This window comes from Anas platyrhynchos, chromosome 3, assembly GCF_047663525.1.
Source record: "Anas platyrhynchos isolate ZD024472 breed Pekin duck chromosome 3, IASCAAS_PekinDuck_T2T, whole genome shotgun sequence".
In the NCBI taxonomy this organism is placed as follows: domain Eukaryota; kingdom Metazoa; phylum Chordata; class Aves; order Anseriformes; family Anatidae; genus Anas; species Anas platyrhynchos.
Genome location: NC_092589.1, coordinates 29,910,541 through 29,932,394, shown reverse-complemented (window position 1 = coordinate 29,932,394; position 21,854 = coordinate 29,910,541). Strand labels below are relative to the sequence as shown.

The 21,854-nt window shown below is 37.6% G+C and overlaps 1 protein-coding gene across 7 annotated transcripts in view; it reads left to right on the top strand.

Annotated features, from left to right (window-relative positions):
• PLD5 (phospholipase D family member 5) overlaps positions 1-21,854 on the top strand; it is a 177,870-nt gene that overhangs the window by 82,722 nt on the left and 73,294 nt on the right. The window lies entirely within an intron of this gene.

The following is a 21,854-nucleotide window of genomic DNA, read 5'->3' as shown; positions in this document are numbered from 1 at the left end:
TACTTGATCTACAATCCTCATATGTTGTTGAGTCCTTGGGTGTATATTAAGGTGTCACTGCCCTGTGGACTTAGTTTTCTGCTGGCTTACATTCTAATAAGATTTTGCATTGCAGTAAAAATGCCTTATCATTGCTTTCTTTTTACAGCTTTATTTCCCTTTCCATCCCTTAACAGACTTCTGTAACCTTGTTTTCCTTCTCTTTCCTTTCCTTGTCATTTAGGATTGGCTTTGTGAGGTTTGGACTGTGTTCTTGCATTTCCACCCGGCTTTTCCATCCAGGCCTTTTTGTGGTCTTCTCTCATCCCCCAGTGGCTTAGCAAGTGGCAGAAGCTCCATTCCTTGGAACTTTTTCAGGCTCCCTCCTACACACATGCATATTCCCTGCTTCGATGAATTATCTTGAGTCTATATTCAGAGACAGTGTGTCTCCAGGATAAATCTGTGTTGGCCACAGCGCTGCAAATACCAAACAAATCCACAGTGTTATGTGTTAGTATAACTAAGAGAAGAATTTGGCTAATTAGTTCAGAAATGTTTTGGTGCAATTATTAAAGACTGTGTCATGAGATAGCTAACCCAGTGAATATAGTTATATGATCTCAATTTTATTACTTTTATTCAATTTGAATCAAAATACTTAAGCTGTTCTATGCAGGGTTATTTTTTTTCTGATTGCAATTAGACTTTATTAAAGTGTACTGAAACAACACAGCCGACTCTGCTTGGGATGCCCAAGGGATGTCTTTGGGGGGAAGTATGTAGGGCAAGTGTTAAACCAAGAGGAGGAGGTTTGGAGAATTAGCAGAGGGGATTGTGCACGTACCCCTATTATTGGACTCCTAACTTTGTTCACCCACTGACACTGAGTGTCCAGGCACCCTAAGGAAGGGCAGCTGGTGATACTGCAACCCTGCTCTGCCAGCCTGAAGCACTCAGAGAAGCTGCATGTGCTGCCGAGCTCCTGGCATTACTGCTGTCTCCATGCCCTGGCAGGCTCACCCGCCTTGCTTGTACTTTTAGTAACATCCTTTGAAGAAGCACCTTGAAGTCAGACCTGCTGCTGCCCCCGGCTCTGAGTGGAACCCTGGGATGCCACATTTCTCTGATTTTGCTTACTTGCCTACTTTCTCAAATCCACACGGTAGTTAGACAATAAAGATCTTGAAGCCTATATACTACGTGCAGTTTATGGGGATTGAAGTTGCAATTGGCTATGCTTTTGCTCTTTCATGAGTTCTTTCAGAAAGCTGCTGCTTTTGTTCAGATCAAGTGAAAACCAAGGATTTTAATGGTCCTTGCTACAAAGAGCCCATAGAGCCCTTCTTTTGGCATGCTCATTGTGGGTGAAAGCTGCTGTTTGAATTTTCTGTGGAGTGTAAAGTCTGGTTAGGTCAGCTGGTTTCTTCTGCCTCAGCACCCGTAGGCACTTGTCTCCCAGCAGCCTGCCGTAAGAATCCGCTGACCATCTCGCAATTCTCCCTGCACAGCTGCAAAACCCATTAAAATGTTTTAGTGCTGACAGGCTGAAATGCTGTAAAAATGCAAATTTTCTTCTGCTGAAGGGCAAGATGCCAAGAAATGCTTTTTAAAACATTTCACTGCTGACTAAGCATTTAGGGGAGTTTTGATACAACTGGAATGTGGAGTTTTAAGCAATGGGAGAGAAGCTTATGCCATCAGTAAGATCACTAACATTTTGGCTGTCTAGTCACTTCAGGACTTTGGCATAGAGTGCTTCCTGTCTGTACCTTTTTTATTCTTTTTTTTTTTTTTTTTTTTTTCCCCCAGAAAATAATGAGCTAAGGGGTGGTCTTCTGCTCTCTTGGTGCACAAAGGAAAGGACTGCTTTGTAGTCTCCAAAATGGCACTATCTTCTCCTGACTAAACACTATACTTAGAAGCTCTGTAGAAAAGCACTGTAGGAAGGTCAACTTTCATTCTGCAGATATTTTAACTTTGTGTGCACTGATGATCCTGTAGAGCAGTGACCAAGTGAAATTCACAGGGTTGTGCCCTTGACTCTCAGTGAAGTATTGAGCTGGAGAGATCATTTTGTCTTTTCTTCAAAAGCAAGAAGATTTAATGAAAGTAACAGTAGTTTTGGTGCAAAAGAATGGTGAATGCATTATCCAGATTTTGAAACAGGCTTTGACTTTTGATCTGAAATTTTAAAAATCATTTTCCTTTTATCTCTCAGATGAAATCATCAAATGTTATGCATGTATTATATTTTCAAGACTCTTTCCAAGGATGCAATTTTCTTCCCTTAATCAGGGGCTGTAAAAAAGGGGGGCAGTTGATTACATTTCTACTTTTTTTAACTGTAATAGTGCATCTCTTATAACAACAATGCAATAATTTCATCCTCTGAGACCTCCTTTGCCCCATATGGGCTGTTCAGGTGGAATGTGCATGATACATTCTCTGAAGTATGCTCACCCATATTAAATTATTTCTTTTGTTGTATTTCAACTTCTCTTTCAAGTTTGTATTAGATGACACATGAGGAAAGCAGGTAGGATTAGCCCTCTGCAGTTGAATGTGTTAATGTGTCTGAGGATTGTTACTGCCATCTTTGGAATGTTTTACACGGGTATAAACACCGAGCCAAAATAATGTGTTCCTTAGATACTTTTTCATGACATTAATGAAGTGCATAGAAAGTGTTTCATGAGCATTGCTTGATTCAGCAATATCAAGAAACAAACAGTAGCTCTTCCTAGTAAAGTTTCCACAGTGATCTCAGCAGTGTAGTTTGTAAATGTGCAATCGATACGTATACTTCAATCTTGTCTAATTTTAGTCTGAGCAGCCAGGAAAGAGGCAAGGTATTTGAAGATTCTTAGAGCATATTCTGAGAAAAATCTGGGTCACACTCTTGTGTTCAATGCAATATATGAAAGCCCCATTAATAGGAGCAAAATCTAAAGACGGTAGCAGTAATTGTACCTTCCCACCAGAGAATAGAGTCACAGAATAATTCAGGTAGGAAAAAACCTCTAAGGTCATCTAGTCCAACCTTTAACCTAGCGCTGCCAAGTCCACCATGAAACCATGTCACTGAGCTCTACATCTACACATTTTTTTTGAAAACCTCCAGGGATGGTGACTCAACTACTTCCCTGGGCAGCCTGTTCCAATGATGCACAACTGTTTAATTGAAGAAATTTTTCCCATTATCCAATCTAAATGTCCCCTGGTGCAACTCATGGCCATTTCCCCTCATCCTATCACTTTATCAGAGACTGATCTCCATCTCTCTATAGCCTCCTTTAAGGCAATTGTGGACTCATTCATTCAGAAATTCTGGAAGGACATTTAACACAGCTTCAGAGGCTCAGCAGTACTGGCACAAATGTACTCAGGAAGTATGCACAAATTATGAAAGAGTAGGTTTTCATCTTGAGATCTCAGCAATCACAGACTGCTTTCTTGTAATCCTGTGGTAGTAATCAATGGCCTATCAGCTGGATAACTTCTCGCTATACCAAACTCATTGATCCTCAACCTGTATCTGACAAATCATACTTCAAGATAAAGTGGTTATCAGCAGAATCTGGCTGAAAATTAGCTAGAGATATTATGTCGTTAATGTCGTATGTTTTATCTTAGATATTGCGTTAATATGTTTGTGGAATATTTAAGTGTTATGATTAGAAATACAGTTCTCTGTTTTTTCCACTTCCCCTAATTACGTTGACTTAGTATGCCATTAGATAACCAGACCATGCGTAGAAGTTTTTGGAATGAATCACTTGTATATTCCTTGCTGAAAACTTAGATTTCCTAGTGCTATTTGTTTCTATTATATGTGGAAATAAACTGGAGCTGTCATGTCTAGAATCTTAACTCATAAATTCTGAGTTTGTTATTTCTAGTTATAACCAAGGTGAATTTATTTGAAAAATCCACTAAAGATAACAAAAGCTTTGAATCTAGCCTGTAAACATATCCACAAACAATAAAAGGTTTGCTTTTATTTTCTTTGGGAGGTACATAGATGTGATGTTTAATCAGTTGCAAAGATCAAAGAGTAACCCCCCATTTTCTAAATCTTGCCTTTTATTTAAAACTAGCTTATTTCATATTGCAAGTCAAGAGAAGGTCTACATAATCAGTTCCTTGTTGCATCTTCTCTCTCCCTCCCCTATGTCCTTCAGCTCCAGCAATCCATCATGATGATGGTATATAACATTTTTTTTCTTCCAGGTTTCAGGTAATGAGAATTTATTGAACTCATACAGCTATGTGGCAATGAAGAGGGGCATTTGTTTGACATTTTCAAGCTTAATGAACTCCCCGTGCCTCTCACCATCTCAGGAGGCAAGAATGCTGATTGGCCTTTTATTAATAAAGACTATAGCGTGGGACTCTTCATTAGGAACTTACGAGTGCAAGATAGCTGGAGGTAAAGTGAAAAACAACTGAGCCTTAGTTATTGCTTCTTAATCCCCAGGAAATATTATGTTTCTGTGCTGTAATCTTTGTTCAAATTCAGAAGCAGTCGGAGAATTTTGAGATACGTTTCCTGTGACTATCTTTCCTTATTGAGGGCATGTTATAAATGTTGTCCCATTGTTCATTACCGATGTTTTAGAAAGCTAATGCATGCTAGAAGATCGTCACATTACACGCACTGCGGTGAGCATAGATTTGCGTGGAATGCCTGATTGCATGAGGTGTAGCAGAAATGAAAATTGCCCATCTCTACAGCAGAATGAGGAAAAGATAAATGATCTTTACTTATTTTGTCTGGAACATGTTTTTTCATCTTTTTAAATCCTTGAAGGCTGTTTTCTCTTGCTTATGCAGCTGCAACTGCTTTAAAGGCAGGGCACTGCCCACCCCACTCTGGCTTGGTGTGGTGCTGGCCCCATCGTGCTATCAGATGTAAATGGCACAGCTAGTAAGACACAAGGGCAGAGGATGGATTAAGCAAATTCTGTGTCATGTTGCTAAGTGAAATAATGATCAGTGTTTGCCAGCCTTTGGTGCCTTTAATTTTACCGTCAAGCATTTGGCTTATTTGCAAAACTGTTGTCATCAATTTGTTAAAGTGCTCCTCGGAGCTCCCCTCTGCAGCTCTCCCTTAGCAGGAGGTGAGCTGTGATCTCTCTTCAGACCAGCAAAGAGATGGGGCATCCTGTCACCATCTGAACTCTTTGGGTGTTTATTTCTTGTCTCTAAATTGCTCTGTTGGACTATTGCTACCTCTCTGAAGCAGGAATTACTGTGCTTTAGATTTAGTGCAGTAACTGCTGAGCTGGATGTTGAAAATACTGCTACAAGGCTGGGCTGGGACAGAAAGTTTCTGCTTGGTCACCTTTGTGACTGCTCTCTCTCATTTAGAGATTGTCTACCTCACAAGTTACTTTGAGTTTAATGCAAGACCCATAGATAACCAAGTGCTTAGCTTCTTTGAAGAGCTGACATGTTAAATTTACATTTTTAATGTTAAATTTACTTGTTTTTCCCCCCAAACTTACCTCACTTTAAATAGTTGTTTGTTTTGTTTTGTTTAATAATATGGTGACAGCGAAAGTAAGATTCTTAGTAACAGCATTTATGTCTGTTTAGTTTAATCTAAAATATATTTGGTATGCAAAGCTTTTATGATGCACTATAGACTATTTGAAGTCTGTATTTTGGCACAGTTCTGAAGTAGAGCAGCAGTAGCACAAGTGATTGTTCACTGTGGATTTTCAAATCATATCTCATTTCCAGTGAAAAAGAACCAATTTGAAGCAATAGAAAGCATTTTTAACTAGTTAAATCTTTTTAGGAATTTAAAGTCAATATTGGAAAAAAGGTGATTTTCATTACAGATGCTATTTTATTTTTTATGGCTGCTAACTAAAAGCAAAACATTTTGGTTAAGGCTTAGCAACATTTTGCTGAATTCATACAGCAATTTTATTTTCTTTAGTGAGGTGGCTCCATTCATGTTACTCTTGCTCCTTGTAGTACAATGGAAAGCCCAAATATCAAGTAGTCAATAATTCATTATATTCTTGGAATTTGTATGGAAGAGTGCTTTGTATATGTGGCTTTGCAGTTTGGGGCCCTTGATGGTTTTTGGTGGAATAGTTGATGTCTTCTACCCACAACAATTTCTTTATTTGAAGAAAAAAAAAGTTTTTGAAGAAAAAATGTGGTTGTAAAGAAGGCACTGAAATGCCCAAGTAAATCATTCAAGCAAGTGCAGCTCAATGCAGTCTTGACATCCCAGCAGCTACAGCGTTTACATGGGGGGGGACGACAAATTCTGTGACTTGTACAAAGCATGTGGTTTTGGAGGGGGATGGAGAGCAATTAAGAGTAGATTTTTATGTCAACAAAGCTTCAAAATGACTTAAAAAATATTTTTAATTTGATTTTTCTAACAGCAAGTGACTTTATTGTTCTAATTGTTATTTCAGACATTTGTTGTCCTTTAATTACTTGGCTTATGATAGGAAGCTTGAAATCATAGAAAGCATTTGATTTTCATCAGTGGCCCCACTACTATCAGGCAGTCTGTTTATATGCTGGGAGAAGACAGCAGCGCAGTTTTTCAGCTTTCATATGCTTTAAAGCGGAACTAATTTTTTTCATGAGACCATATTGTTATGGCTCACTGATATATTTTATAGCTTCTCTATAATTATAAGATACGTGGCTCTTGCTTCTTGTTTTCAGTAGCTAACATTCCAGAACATAAAAAGGGTATATTTTTCATCTTCTCATGTTTTATCGTAGATGGATTTACAAGTAACTCTCGTGTATTTCAGTATTCACATTCATAGGTACCAGGACTGGAAACTTGACTTAATCTTATCTCTAAATTGTAGGCATTGAAAGATACATTATTATTTTAAGTGACAAATGCATGGCTTCTTCCACCAAGGCTCTCAAAATGATAACTGCAATGCAATTATTAAATGCTGAATAAAGGTTCAGCAATAATGAAGATAAAGAATAAGTACTGCCTAGAAGAAGACATGGATTGCATAAATGTAAAACAGTATTATGAACTTGCAGTTGATACTGAAAACTACTGTTTTATGTAGCGAGGAAGGGGGAGAATTTTTAAAAATTTAAAAACAAAAATAACCTCCCTAAAGCCAAAAGTTTTTAATTTTGAATTTCATTTTAATTTGCCACAAATCTTGCCAAGCACACCACATTTTAATTGTGTCAAAGACTAAAATATGATTACTTTTAATATTGGCACATTAATAATGGATTAATTGCATAGCAAAATTCATTTTAAACTTTCTGAACTTTTTCAGACTGTTTCTTCTGAGGTTGTGTAGTATTGTTACACTCTTCAGTCCTCTCTTCACTGCAACACAGATGTCCTGTTTCGTTTTGGGATATTGTTATGTTGTTATGGGTTTACTTATTTAGAATTACAACAAATTTAGGGATGCTCAGTGTCTGTGCCAGGCTCTCACGGTCCCGTCCTGTGATTCCTGTGATTGCCAGGCAGTTGTTGAGTCTGAAGAGATGACTTTCCCATCTCTTAAGAGCTGCTTTTTTTTTTTTTTTTTTTTTTTTTCCCTGGAGTCTATTTGTTCTTGAAAGGATGCTATTTATATTTGAAAGCAGTTTTCAGGCAGAATGTGCTCCACTATATCAAGCTGTTCACAGCTCTGTTATCTTGAGTTGGCATCTTGTATTTCTCTGCTTTCAGCTTGTTTCCATTGACACTGCACAGAAGGGTGTAACAGGAATAAGCCAAATCCATTTCCAGGTATCAGTACCTAAAAAGTCTGTCCTAAACTTCAAAACCTGAATATATTGTGGCAATTTGCAAGACACCTTTGGCCTCTAATGAATTGCTTGCATACTTTCTGCCTGTTTGGGTGCTTGTTGCTTTTGTCTCAGATCTCTCCCTCTTGTACTGTTCTTCTTTTTGATACCTTGTCACAATTTTTCATTCCATCATTTGTTTGTTTTTTTTTTCATTTATGCCCTTGGGTAGGCATAGTAATCAGTGAATCCCTTTGAATTTCATGTTGACTTTGTTTGTTCTTCTAGGGATCAAACTAGTTTCCCAAATTATTTTCCGGTCATGCAATTTGTATTAATATTTATTTTATCACGTATGTATGTGTGTTGTATAAACCCTTCACTATTACAAGCAGACTTCTTTTAAAAAATGTATTTTTCTGATTGCATATGAGCTAGCAGCAAATAAAAAGGTGAGTCTATTCATCCAGTTAGTATTTGAAGTTGGATGGTAGGAAAGGAACATACAGAGTTAAAAAATAAGAATGATTTAGAAGTGTTTATCTTTGTGTGCCCTAATGGCTGTATTGTTATCCAAGTGAACTGCATTTTCTTGTCCAAAGTAGATTTCCAGAGGCTAACTTCATATTTGAAAGAGGACTTCTAGAAATTAATTGTAAGGTAAATAGGGTATTGAAAAGTATTCATCACAAAAGTGTGATGATCACAATTTTTTATTCACAAAAATTGTGCTGAATTGAGTCAGAAAACAGCTTAATAAAGGAGTCAAAAGAGCAGTGTAAATGATTTATTTATCATCTGTGTCGTACTCAGAAGAGCAGGGAAAAGGCTATTTACCAAAGGCTTGATCTTGATCCTTTAAAAGCAGTTACTGGAATATTTTTATGAAATTCCCCAGGCACAGGAGTAAGTCTTGTTCTTAACTCACATGTGTTAACTCCTTTTCTTAATTCACATGTGCTCAGGCTGGACCTGAGCACAGGCAGGCAGTGCTCACATCTCTGAGCTGGGCTTTGTGGCCAGGTGAGGAAGTTGCTGCTTGCCTTTATGGAGTGGGCAGTAGATGGAAAGAGCTGGGCTGTAAGCTTTTCTTTGCATCTGCCCTTTCAAAAAGGTGCTTTAATCATCACCTGTGCCCACTGATAAGGGTACTGCCAGTGGGATCAGGCCCTTACAGCCTTTATTAAACAACCTTAAATGGCTTTTTTGTACAATACTTTGATCATCAATAACCATTTAAGCTGGACTGTTAAAATGTTCACTTGCAATTTTCATGCCTTGCAAGATGAAGCATTTGTGATTCATCTACATACTGATTATTTATTCTTTTTGTTATGTGCATCACCACATGAGATAGAAAAAATTGCTGGGCCAGAATTAACCAAAGTTGAGCATTAATGAGATCAAACAGACAGTTAATGGGTTTGAGAAGTGAACTACTGTAAAATCCCTTATGTATAGGCTTTTAAGATGTTATTTAAAATGATTAAGTTTCTGCTGAGTTCTGTTCCAACTGAACTGCAAGGAATTTTATTATTGACATTAGGGAGACTAGTATTTAATTTGCTTTACTTCACCACAATCCACCATCTGCCTTCTTAGGGAAGAGACTCGTGGGGATTCTTGGAAGTGCACAGTTTCCATAAAAAATTGGCATGCATCTGAGAGGGCAAGAACACCATCAATTTTGCAAGAAGTCTTTGCCTGCCAGTGGACAAGTAGGAGAGGTGACCTGATATTTTATTTCCTTCCCCAAACCCATCACCATTCAAATAACCTTTTTTGGAACCTTGTCCCTGTCTCTGTCTTTGGAGCTGAGTAACTGGGGCTCTGTTTCGAAGATACTGTGCTCATTGATCAATTGTGGTGTTGTGGTGTTTATTGGCAACTGCTGGGTCCAAGGGATGGAGAGATACTTGGAGATTTTTGCCCTGTGAGAGCATCTCTATCAATTGGCATGGTTTGTTAAAGAGAAATAGGGTGTAGGAAATCTGCTTTCAGGAAAGTGTTGTTGCTGGGTAGTGAGGGGCATTGTATTTTTTGTTTGCTTTGAAGCATTTATAGTCAGTTATAACTAGTCTACTGGTTCACAGAAGTAAGTCCTCTGCTCTTTCTCATCCCTGAGGTGTTGGGAACAGAGAAGATCTGAAATCTTCTTGTAATAGTAGACAGGAAGATGGAGGTTTGAAAGATTGAGCAAGTCCTAGGTGATAAGATGAAAGATCTAATAAGAAATTTAGATGCAATAACCTTTCAGTACATCTCTAAAATAGTCATCATAGGAAATATGCTAGAGTGAGTAGAAATCCTGGGAAGATTGGTGTGGAGCAAGGCAATTCCTACCTTAAAGTATTGCTGAGTTTTCATCTAATGTTTCTGGCTTGTAGTGGGAAAATAAAATTTCAGCCATGTGGAACTGTCAGTTAATTCTTACTCTGTTAGTAAGCCTGTATTATTTCCTGTTACATGCTATAGCACACAGCTTATGGTAACTGTTAGAATAAGAAAAGAATGAGTGGTAGTTTAGCCTGAGTGGTGCTGCTGGCAGCCCAGATGAACGTACCTGTAGTTAAGCGAACTGAAAAAATATAGGGGCAGAAAAATCCTGGAGGTGGGAAAATGAAATGACTTGGAGTTTTTTCAGAGGGAAAAGGAATAGCTTGAGTGACCCATAAAGCCCCCTATTTTGGATCTAGAATATATATAATATATATAAAAATGTTTTTATATCTAATCACTCTGTGTAAATTAAGATAATAGATTATTTTTTTTGTTTCTCTGTGCATGAGCCTGTGTTTATATAGAGATTTCCAGCTGCAAATGGCCAATCCTTTTATAAGAACAGCTGCTGAACTGGGATATATTGGGGAATATATTTACTTTACTACTTGGTGTTCCTATTGAATTTTCTTTGAAATAAGCTTTACTTTTGTTTTTTACCCACCTACCTTTCTTGTCTTAGAGGTTTTGCTCTGTAATTTTTAATTGATCGTTTCCATATATCTCATTGTAGCAAGCAAGTTTTACACATTACATCTGTATTGCATTTTCTTAATTTAGTCATTATAATGCATGATTAAGTCAAGTAAAATTCTTTTTATCTGTTGTGATGAAAGGCTGGTCTCTTTGGGATAGGTTACTTGAAGTGTTATGCTTTGCTGTAGTGTTTGTAGGTCAACAGATCCTCTAAAAAGAAAATGAAGCCATTTGAGCCTGTAAAAGAAAAAGAGGTGACCTTATGGTCTGGAGTTCTAGAAAACATACAAAACTTAACATTACAAAGTGCAAAATCATTCATTTGCAGATAAAAAACAAGAAGGGTTGCTACAAACGAAGAACTGGAGGAACGTCAGTAATAGGGCAGAGCATTTTATTTTGCCATTAGCATTAGCACAGGCTGCTTAATTTTCTTTGACTGGCATTAGATGAAAAACTTTATTAGTTTTCTCAGATTGCTGTTTACTTGAAAGCAGCATGAAATATCAGTAGCCCTTATCAGAGAATCTTTTTTCCTAAATTAATAATTCCATTTCTCATTGACAACATTTTTCTTTTTGCATTTAAAGAGTTTGGTAGGGATTAAAGAAAATGGCTCTGTGCTTATGCTAGCTATTTGGAGATAGTATGTTCTATCTGCAGATCTCTTCATGGACTGTAGTTTGCAAATTCTACTTCTGTAAATGTCAAAATAATCTTGAGAAGTTATTGTACCATGCTCAAGTAATCAGACGGTGCTTGGTTTCACTTACATATTATACAGACATGACACATTTTGTATTCGTGAATTTGGGAGAATTCATTTCTTCTGTTTTATTCAGCTGATGGTCTGGTTAATGGCATCGCTATTTCATCAAGGAAGAGCATAAACGAGGCGGAATATCAGCTACGTTGGTGGTTTCAGAGAGTTGTGGTCATCTGTACAAATTCAACAGGCAGCCAGTTACTAGTGACATCCCTCAGGGATCAGCATTGGGCCAGGACTGTAAGATGTTAATGATCTGTGCAGTAGGACAGACTGAACCTCAGCAAGTTTTTAGGCTATGCCAGTTGATGGGGGAAAGCATGGTTTATGTGCTAGAAGGTTGTTTTGCTGCTCTGAGAAAGTTTGACAGGCCAGAGAAGTGGGAAAATGCAATGTCCTACACCCAGGTTGGAATAAGCCTGTGTAACTGGCTAGAAGGCAGCTTTGTAGAGAAGGATCTGGGGGTTCTTGGCAGGCAATAAGCTGAATATGAGTCAGAGGAGGGCAACTTCATACTGACCTTTATCAACAGGATTATAGCCAGCAGGGCAAGAGAGAAGATTGCTTAGTACAAGGAGAGGCTGAGAGAACAGTTTCGCCTGGAGAAAAGCAGGGAAAGGAGAGATCTCAGTGTTTTCTACAACTTCTATGTGAGTGCCTATAAGGACAAGAGAACCAGACTCTTCTTGAGGGTGCCCAGTAATAGGACAAGATGCCATGGATACAAATTGCAACAGAGAAAATTCCAATCAAGTTGTCCCTTAGAGATATGAGTTCTTTATGTTCACTTCTCAGAGGGCTGTCTGCCTTCCACAGGATTCAATACAACATAAGTGATTCTCTCTCCTGGCAAATTCTAGTATTTTTGCCGAGGGTTAATTCTTGGTCTTCCAGTAGAATTTCTTTAATTTTGTTTTCTGCAGATCCCAATCATGATATGATTTCTTATCAGGGACTGAGTTAACTCTTCAAAATTGCTCTTCCCAGACTTTCCTGTACTTTCACCTTCTATTTGTCCTCTCTGATTCACAACATTTCTTATGTTTCATTTTTCATGGAGCTTATCACAGCTTAGGTTCTGTGGTTACTGTCTTCCTGGATAAATTGAAAATAATAACAACAAAATATCCTCAGAAGCAACTTTGAGAGAAATACAGCTATCTTAACTGTCTGCTGTTTTGCTGGAACATGTTTACAGTTTCAGAAAAAGAGTTGTTAAAAGGTTTTCTTAAGTCTGTTACACATTTCAACATTCATCTGGTACTTAATTGGTCTGTTTATTCTTGGCATCTTTCCACTTGGTTTTACTCATTGAACTTCACGTAATACAGCAGTCATACAGAAGCAGGGAATGGCAGAGGTCTGATTTAGTCAGCTTTCTGACTAGGTATGTGAATTAAACACCAGCTGACTATAGAGCCTCCTAAAGATACATTTTCTCTGCAGACATCATTAGAATTAACTTCAAACCAGAAGATGTGTGATCTGGAGGCAGAAAATAAATATAGGTGATCCAAAAATACCTTTTTTTCTCTGAGAATGGGAAAAGTCTTTCAGATTTGTGAGATTTTAATGGATCTTAAATATGTCTTTTGGTTTCTCATGGGGATATACATACCACTTCGGTTAACAGTTTGATTTAGTCACTCCTAGGCAATAGTCCAAGTGTAATTTCACTAGATTTTTCCTGTTACACTGTTTAATGGAAGCAGCTCCTTAGGGAAACTGCAATAAAAGAAGAGAGAATTGCTTAGGGATAGGTGCAATACTGCAGGTAAGGTATACCCAGAATTGCAAATGAAATAGTAATGCCAGTTTGAAAGGCATTGGTAAATTTTAATCTGGATTGCTAAGTAAAAGTCTGACCATGAATGTTCAAGATTGAACTCATGCTGAGTAGGTGCAAGTAAAAACAAGGAGGATATTCAAGGAATGAAGAGCATATTTAATAAAAAGGAACTAAAGGCACTTGGCTGTGAAGGGTGAAAGGTAAGAAGGAAAATGATTGTCCTCCATAAAAATATTTTAGGAGAGAGGAATTCTGGGGTACCAGATGGGTTACTCAAGAGGTAGGATAGAGTAGGTAAAAGGATATAATTTGAGGCAGGTCTCTGCCTCTGAGAGCAGCAAGATAAGATTAAATATTCCAGTAGGAAAAATAGAGGTACAAACACTTTGAAGTTCTAATATCTTTTCCTCATCTGGAAAATTTAAGAATAAGAGCATATGAAAAATTGCCTGAAGTAGCAAAGACGGGGACTTGATCACCCAGGAAACCTTTTCCATTTCAGTTAGGAGCTATTACTTAAGTCCCTATACATGGGCTTGGCTTGCTGTATTGCCATCTAACCTGCTTGGAGGTCTGGTAACCATCTGTTTTTTCCTGTTTGCTGCAGCTAACGTTAATCTGTGGCAAAGTTTCAAAGAACTATCACTAGAAATAATAATTAGAAATCTTAGTTGACGGTGCTGTGCTTGTTGATACAGTATTGGGAAGCTGCCAAGATATCAATATATGCCCTTAAAAAAAAAAAAAAGTAAGCCAAATTAGACCTGCTTCATGGCTCTGATACAAAGAGTGATGACAATTTAAGCGTTAGTACTTAAAAGTCTGTCCCTGAATATTACGTACTGTCAGTGGAAACTTTCACAGGCCCTTGCTACCTCTTCCTTCTGCAATACTTCCTAGAAATTTACTACAGATGGATCCCCCTGCGTTTGTCATGAATGCTAGAGTAACAAGGAATCCCACTAACGAAGAGATTTCACCGTACATAGACAAATCAGGTATGGTGGAGGAGCAAAACAGAAAACGCAGAAGTGTGTTGCAGATTTCATAGCAATGCTGATTTCTGCCAGGGAGGTCATTCTGTAGAGATTTAATGAGCAGGGAACTAAAAGGAGCAAAACAAAAGGTGAAGGGGTCCCTTAGCATGTAATACGCAGAAGGGGGAGACAAGGGGAGGAGGAGCCAGGGAGTGGGAGAGTTCAATGTGTAGAAGAACTAGAGCAAAAGATGTGAAAGAAAATATGGCATGTGGTTGGAACAAGCTGTTCTGAATGCCCAGAGAAAAACATACAAAGCTCAGTCAGTTGTCTTTGGGAAGCCTAATCTCAGAAAGGGATCCACACAGAAGGACTATGGTACCCCACTCTGGCTGCTTCCTAAAATTTCTTCTCGCGAGAGTGTGAGACAGAAAATTTCCCAAGAGAGAATAGTTAATTCAAAATGATGCATTTTAAGTGAAGACCAGCAAAGTTTGTTTCATTGTGTAAAACATCAAAAAAATGAAGGGGTAACTGTAAGAGAAATTCTTTGTTCCTTGTCACAAAATGCTCCACAATGAACCAGAATGAAGGTCAGTGCACCTGGAAAAAGCTGAGGGAGGGAAACAATGAGAAATAAGGGGAAGAAAGAATGAAGTTGTGGTAGTCATAGAGAGACTTTGATGGGAGAAATTTGTTATGCTATCTAAAGTTTTGTAGAGAAGATGTGAGCTTTTAAATTGTTGTTGTGACCCCAGATAAATGTCAGGCATATGCAAACACTGATTTCGCATCCTTCTTCAGCTATTTATATTTTTCATAAGATCACAATGCCAGCTGTTTTCCTTATGTTGTCTTTAAACAGTATTGGGAAATCACTGTCTAAAGGGAGGTTCTGACACATGGTAAGATGATAAAAAGTTTTGCAGCGTGTTTTAGCCATGAAGAGGACAAAGGTGTGTCACAGCCAAAGTTTATACCTTCTTGTGGCTAGGACATACTCACACATTTCCATTAGGCTATTGTTATAAAGAAAGCCCAAATGTATGAGGAGCAGATGGCAATTTCCATTCTTAGCCTGTGTCCATTAAATGAATTTCACACGTATCCCCAAGGCTTATAGCTGCTATGCATAAAACTGTAAGCAGAACATCATGTGCACCATTTGACCTCTGTATCCTTGTGGCTTTTCATATGTGAAATTCAGTTACAGTGAAATTCAGTCTACTCTAAAATGAATGATGATTAATGTCTAGCAATACTGTTGCTTTCTTTATCATAAAAGTGTCTCTGTGTTTCATTTGAGACCTATTTTTGAGTATTTCAGACAAGCAGTTGTTCAGTGAAGCAAAATTCACTTGAGTCTTAATTTTTTCTCTGATAAAAATATGGGAATTACCCAATTTAAATAGGGTGCAAACTAAAATTATGACAGCAAGCAAAGAATTGCAAGACTAGCATGTATGTTGACCTTTTAATTGATTACTAATTTTGAAATGTCAGCTCCATCAGTACGTGGGCAGCCAGATAAATCCTGCACTGATTTGGTTCAACTGCCATCTTTTTGACATCTTTAGTGTCCTTATCAGTCAATCCAGATACATTTTTTTGTTATACTGAAGAGTAAATAAATTTAACTGGGTGCTGAACCTTTAGGTTAGTATTAAAGATGTGGTACATTTCAATCCTGATCTCTGTTGAGGTAATGCAGAGGGTCATCAGAGCTGCTGACACAGGCTGGATTGGAATGTTGATGATCTGGTGCTCATTGGTTCTTTCAGTATTCCCCTTGAAGAGAAATGATTAAATAGGACACCTGAAATATCACCTAAAATACATTTAATTAGAATTCACAGCTTTGAACCTTAGTTGATTTGTGTTCATGTATAGTGGGTCTTTCATTTGACAATAATGCCTGTGATGTGTTAAAACAAGTTTTGTGTTGCTTGTCATCTAAAGGAAGCTGAAACAGTAGGATTTTTTTTTGAGTACGTTCTTTTTGGTGATGGTGGTATGGGAAGGAGGCTATCTCATATTTTTCTTCTGTAATAATCCATAGGACAGTTCAAAGAGAAAAGGTATTCCTGGAGTGCTTATTGTTATTTTTTCTGTAATCCCAGAGAATTAAGCCAAATCTTCAATTGGTGAAAACCAATATTTTTCCACAGTGGTAACTGCTGAATGAAATGTTTATTTTTTTTATATTGTACCAACTATAAATCTGGCACTCAAAGTGACTGATGCATTGTGCATGTCTACATGCTATATTTGGCATTGTAGACATCGTGATGAGTGGGCATGAAAGCAGTTATGTGGGAACAGCAATAACAAAGTGATCTCCAAGTCGATTACGGAAAGCGTAAAAAGGCCTAAGTGGTGGAGTTAAAATATGAGTGTGTATATAGTTAGCCTGCTTTAATTGCTTCTGCAGACCAATAAGAAAAAATGGAAGGAGACTAATTGCAAAGAGGGACAGCCTTAGAAGGGGAAAGCTAAAAGGCAGCTGCTAATTTTAGGCATTAGCTGAAGTGCCTAAGACTGGAGTTCAGTGAACACTTGAAGTAGGCAGGGCTATTTATTACAACTCTTGTGCCACTGCTACGTCCTGCAGCTGCATGTTAAACAGGATCAGGCAATACCTTTGTGTTCTGAGCCTGGTCACAAACCATATTCACAGAATTTAGGCCACAGGTTGGCAGATGGGACAAACCTTTTACAGTAGGTGCAGGACAGCTTAACCATCTCTAGGTACACATTTACTTAGCAAACCATCTACCTGCCTTGCAATTTTGACATAAAATGCTGTGGCCTCTTCTTGTGTCAGGATGTCCTGGTGGCATCTGCACTGCCTCAGGTGTGACTGAGGAGTCACTGACCACTTCTGATGAAGAGCAGAAGCCCAGAACTGGTACATGTCTCCTTGGCTTGAAGCAGCTGGAAGGAATATTTTTTGCTGCATGCGATAGCTATGGCTGTATTTCATTATGTGCTGTTAAGCAACGCTCCTTATACATGTATCCCACTAGGTTGCAATTCATATGGGCAGGGAAAGGAAAGTTAGGAAATCTGATTTTAGAACATTTAGTTGCACACACTGTGTAAGTTTTTCACCTTTTTATCCTCATATCTTATATGGTTACCATTATCTTCCAGAGGGATATCCTGCCAGATTCAGAATATAAAGACAATCAAGAGGTGAAGAATCTTCCTTCAAATCAAAGGCTGGTGCTGTATATCCCTAGAATTCTAGCAGAGTTTGATTTCTTAATATAATAACTGTAAATGTGCTCATTGCAGTGTTATCACTGATTTCACAGAATCCTGTATTCGTTAGGGAGACACTGACAGCAGTTTTTCAATTTAAGCATCACACTAGGCTGTTCTATTGAATACTCAGAAATGTTCAGATAAAGGGCCTGGAGTCCTATGCTGCACATTTGCAGAAAAATATATTTAACACAAGAAATCTGAACATACCTGTGTTCACTGCAGATCAAATTTGAAGCATCATCTTAAGCAAGGCACTCAGCATCCCGGATTTTTTCTCTGGAGATCAAAGTCTTTGTGAGCAAAGTTGAAAAAGCAGACAAGCAAGTATCTATCAAGAGCTCTTGAAGCGTGCATATATTTAGGCACATGCACGCGTACAAATACACATATATATGTATGCGCAGCCCATTGAGATTCTCAGTATTAGAGCTCATGATATTCTCAGTTAGATGCTAATAATGTAGGTGCTTTTGAGTACTTAGAGTTCACAATCCATTTTCAATTCAATCTTACCTGCTCTCCATTTCACTTTTAATCATTGTGTTATGTCATTAATTTAAAGGGAAAACATTTTATTTAAAATTTAAATCAACAATGTGAACATGATACATTTTGTAACTTATACTAAAAGAATTAGAGTAAAGAATTAATTGCAAAGTAAATATCTATAGTACACAGTTTATTTTTTCTTTACTGGATATACCATGTAATTATCTGAATACACTACAAAACTTTATGCTCTGGAATTTGGTCTCAAGTAGAAATGCAGGGCTTCACCTTCCAAATCCTTACCACTGAGTGTAATGGAATATTCAAATGTATTGATAAACTGTCAATACCTCTTTTATTTTTTATTTTTTTGGACACTTTTTCTCTGAATGCAGGAAAGAGTTTGTTCTGCATGTTTTTGAAATAGTATTTATACCTTGTCTGGAAGAATATTTCTTAATCCCTTTCAGAAACAAGAACTGCAGCTGTGGTTCTGTTGAGCTAAAGAGAAAAGATGATATTTGGCCAACATGACAGCTAATGAATAGACCTGAGGAAGAAGAGTGGTAGGATTGATATGACATGACGTAGGAAGAAGTGGAAGGCTTGAAGGTGGCATAGTAAAAACTGAAAGGACAAATGTCAGAAAGATAGTAGGTTTTGAGTAGGTATTAAAAATGTGGAGTATAAAGGAAGAGCTGGAACTTTCTCAGAAGCTGTCAGAGGTTGGTGGTTCCAGGGCGTCTGTATTAAGAAAGAGAGAGGTCAAAAAAGGTCATGTTTAAATAGAACCCTAATTTAGGGTCGCGGCTGATACACCTCTTTTTCCTTTTTTTTTTTTTTCTCTCTCTCCCCTCTCATGTTTGAATTGGCCTTAGGGCAAAAGCGTTGAAAAGTATTGTCTGTTTATCTTTCATTTCTTTGTTATCTCATACTAAAGGTTCCAATGTATTCTTACATTTCTTCCCTTTAATGGTGAGTAAATTCAGATGTCATGGACACACTCAAGTGCCTAAGACCTGTATGCTCTCTAGTGTAAGACTCTGGATTGATACTAATTGGAGTGAATAACACTCAGCAGCTTAATATTTTAATATGGTATGAAGTTTGAATTTTAAAAAAAAGAAAAAAACTTGCCTTTTATACTTGTATAATCGTTACAGCTGAACTTCTCAACAGACAGAGCTATAAACGTTTGTTAATAACCTAAGTTTATTGAAGGGATGGGCATATTGCCTATGCCTATTTTAACTGTCCTAGTCCTCTTTCTAATCTAATTAATCAAGATCCTAAGCAAAGACCATCTCTGTTTCCTTCAAAGGAAGAAAATTGATGTAAGATCAGAAATTAACCTTGTTGCTTTCTGACCAAAGAACTGTCAAAGATAAAGGAGAATCCTTAGCTTGGGAGAGAATTCAACTAAGATTTCTAAATGCAAGTCATGTAGTTGGGCTTAGAAGCATCTTACTATATAGGTCAAGGTTTGGTAGGCATTAGATACCATATACCACTTCCCACATTTCTGTTCCTGAATCTCAGCTCTGATCCTTGTCTCCCTCTATGACTTCACAGAATCATATAACATTACTTTAAGGTTTCTCAGTCTGTGTGAGGTATACTTGAGAATATTCAGCTATGTAACTGAAGCCTATGTTGGCATTAATCAGATTAAATAGATAAAACAACAGGAAATCCGAGAGGGGAAAGATACTTCACCCAACAGGTATAAGATAATGTGCTAATGATTTTGAGCGTAGGTAAAGTCTACTTTAACCATCTTGCTATATCCTGTTTTGCTTTATTTATAGATCACTTTAGCAGAATAAATTATGTCACCGTGTCTGATCTTCCATGAAGTCTGCAAATGACCTTCTCTCTTGGAAGTTTCTGTTACATATTCAAAAAAGAGTTTTGTGGGTCATATTGGAACAAAACAGCTTTCATTGATGAAACTGGGACTTGTGAACTCAAACTTTTATGAGGAAAATTTAACAAAGCTCTTCTTGACTAAGCACTAGAACTTTGCTGTTGTGGCCAAGGAGGAGGGAGGATTATGAAGGCAAAATCTTTGAAACTTAGGTAGTTGTTTTTGTGTTTTCTTTCAACTTCCGAGCTTGGTGATGAGTTTTTGAGAGGAAAAGGGAATATATTGTGGGGAGGGTGGTTTGTTTTGATTTGTCGTTTGTTGTTGTTGTTGTTGTTGTTTTTTGTTTTTTTTTTGTCAAAATCAGTTCACTACTACAAGGAAGTGTCTGAATTCCAAAGACAGCATTTTAACAGTGTCTTTTGTCTGCTAAAGAAAAAATACAGTTCAAGTCTTTTGCTTAAACAAAAGACTGGGAAATATATATTAATAGATACTATCTATTCTGAAGAATGGTTTCAATAACTGGAAGGCATTTGGCTTCTGTTATATAGTCAGACCAAAATTATAAAATGGCAGAAGCTGCATAATCAAAATCCCTTAGTTAGTCCTAGTGTGTCGAATGACAGATTGAAAAGCTGGGAGCTGGTCTCTTGGTGAAGACCAAGTTCAGCCCAACAGTGAGGGCAAGCTTCCTTACCAAGAGACACCTTGACCTTCTCCACCCAACCTGTATTTCTGCTTGGGATTGCCCTGGCCCAGGTGCAGGACCTTGCACTTGGCCTTACTGAACCTCATGAGGTTCGCACTGGCCCACCCCTCAAGCCTTCCCAGGTCCCTCTGAATGGCATCCCTTCCCTCCTGCGTGTCAATTGCACCACACAGTGAAGTCATTGGCAAACTTGCTGAGGGTTCACTCGATCCCACTGTCCATGTCGTTGTCAAAGGTGTTAAACAGTGCCAGTCCCAATACTGACCCCTGAGGAACACCACCCATTACTAATCTCCACTTGGAGACAGTTGACAACTCAATAACATAAAGTCAATGTCTCAGAAATATGCATGTATGTGTTTGGCTGGATCAGGGCCCTAATCTCAAAAATAATATTAAGCTTTCTGGTCTTGGCCAGGTCAAAACCTGAGTGGACAATATCCTGAGCAAATAAATGTCTTTGGATAAGACTGAAAGTAACTCTCTCATATCCACATGTGACTGTGTGGGCAATGGAAGAGGCCCAGAAAGACATGAATTCATTTCTCATCTTTGCCACTGTATTTTTTTTTAATGTCCTTGTAAAGATCACTTTTCCTTTTGTGCCTTGATTTCTCCCTCTTTGGAGAGTAGGTGGCAGTCCTTGTTGTATACAACAGCTCTGGGACCATGGAAGCTATTAATTGTATTGGGACTCTTGGCAATGTTAACTGTTTAAAAAGAAAGTAACTAGGATTTCAAGGGATCTAACTAAATCTATATTAAGTTCCAAAGGAGTATTAAGTGCAGCAGAAACACATCTATAAAGGTTGGCTGTTAGACTAAAATTTTTTTTCTGAAAATATGGCAATGCCAATAGATGAATAAGGTCCATTTTAGAGCACTAGTTATTTTGAAAAGTTTATAAACAAGAGTTAACATAGTTAAAATGCCTTAGAATAAAACATACTAGAAGACATTAAAAAACAAGTTGTATTTTTAACTTCACAGTTAATTTGCTGGTGCTACAGGTGTTACTGTAATGATGTTAATTTTAATGTTAATCAGTAGAATAATGTTTTCAAATTGTGTTGTGGAGAGCCTCGTCAATAACTGTAGTTTAGCAATATGTATGTTGTTTGATTTTAGGGAATATTTGAAGTTTTAATGAAAGAGGAGTTGTGCCTGTTCTGTTTTTTATTTTTTTGCCAAGCCAGGAAAATAAAAATATAGTATACCACAAATTTACTTTATCAAAATACTTTTTTCCCCAGTGTTAAAGACTACTAAACTTT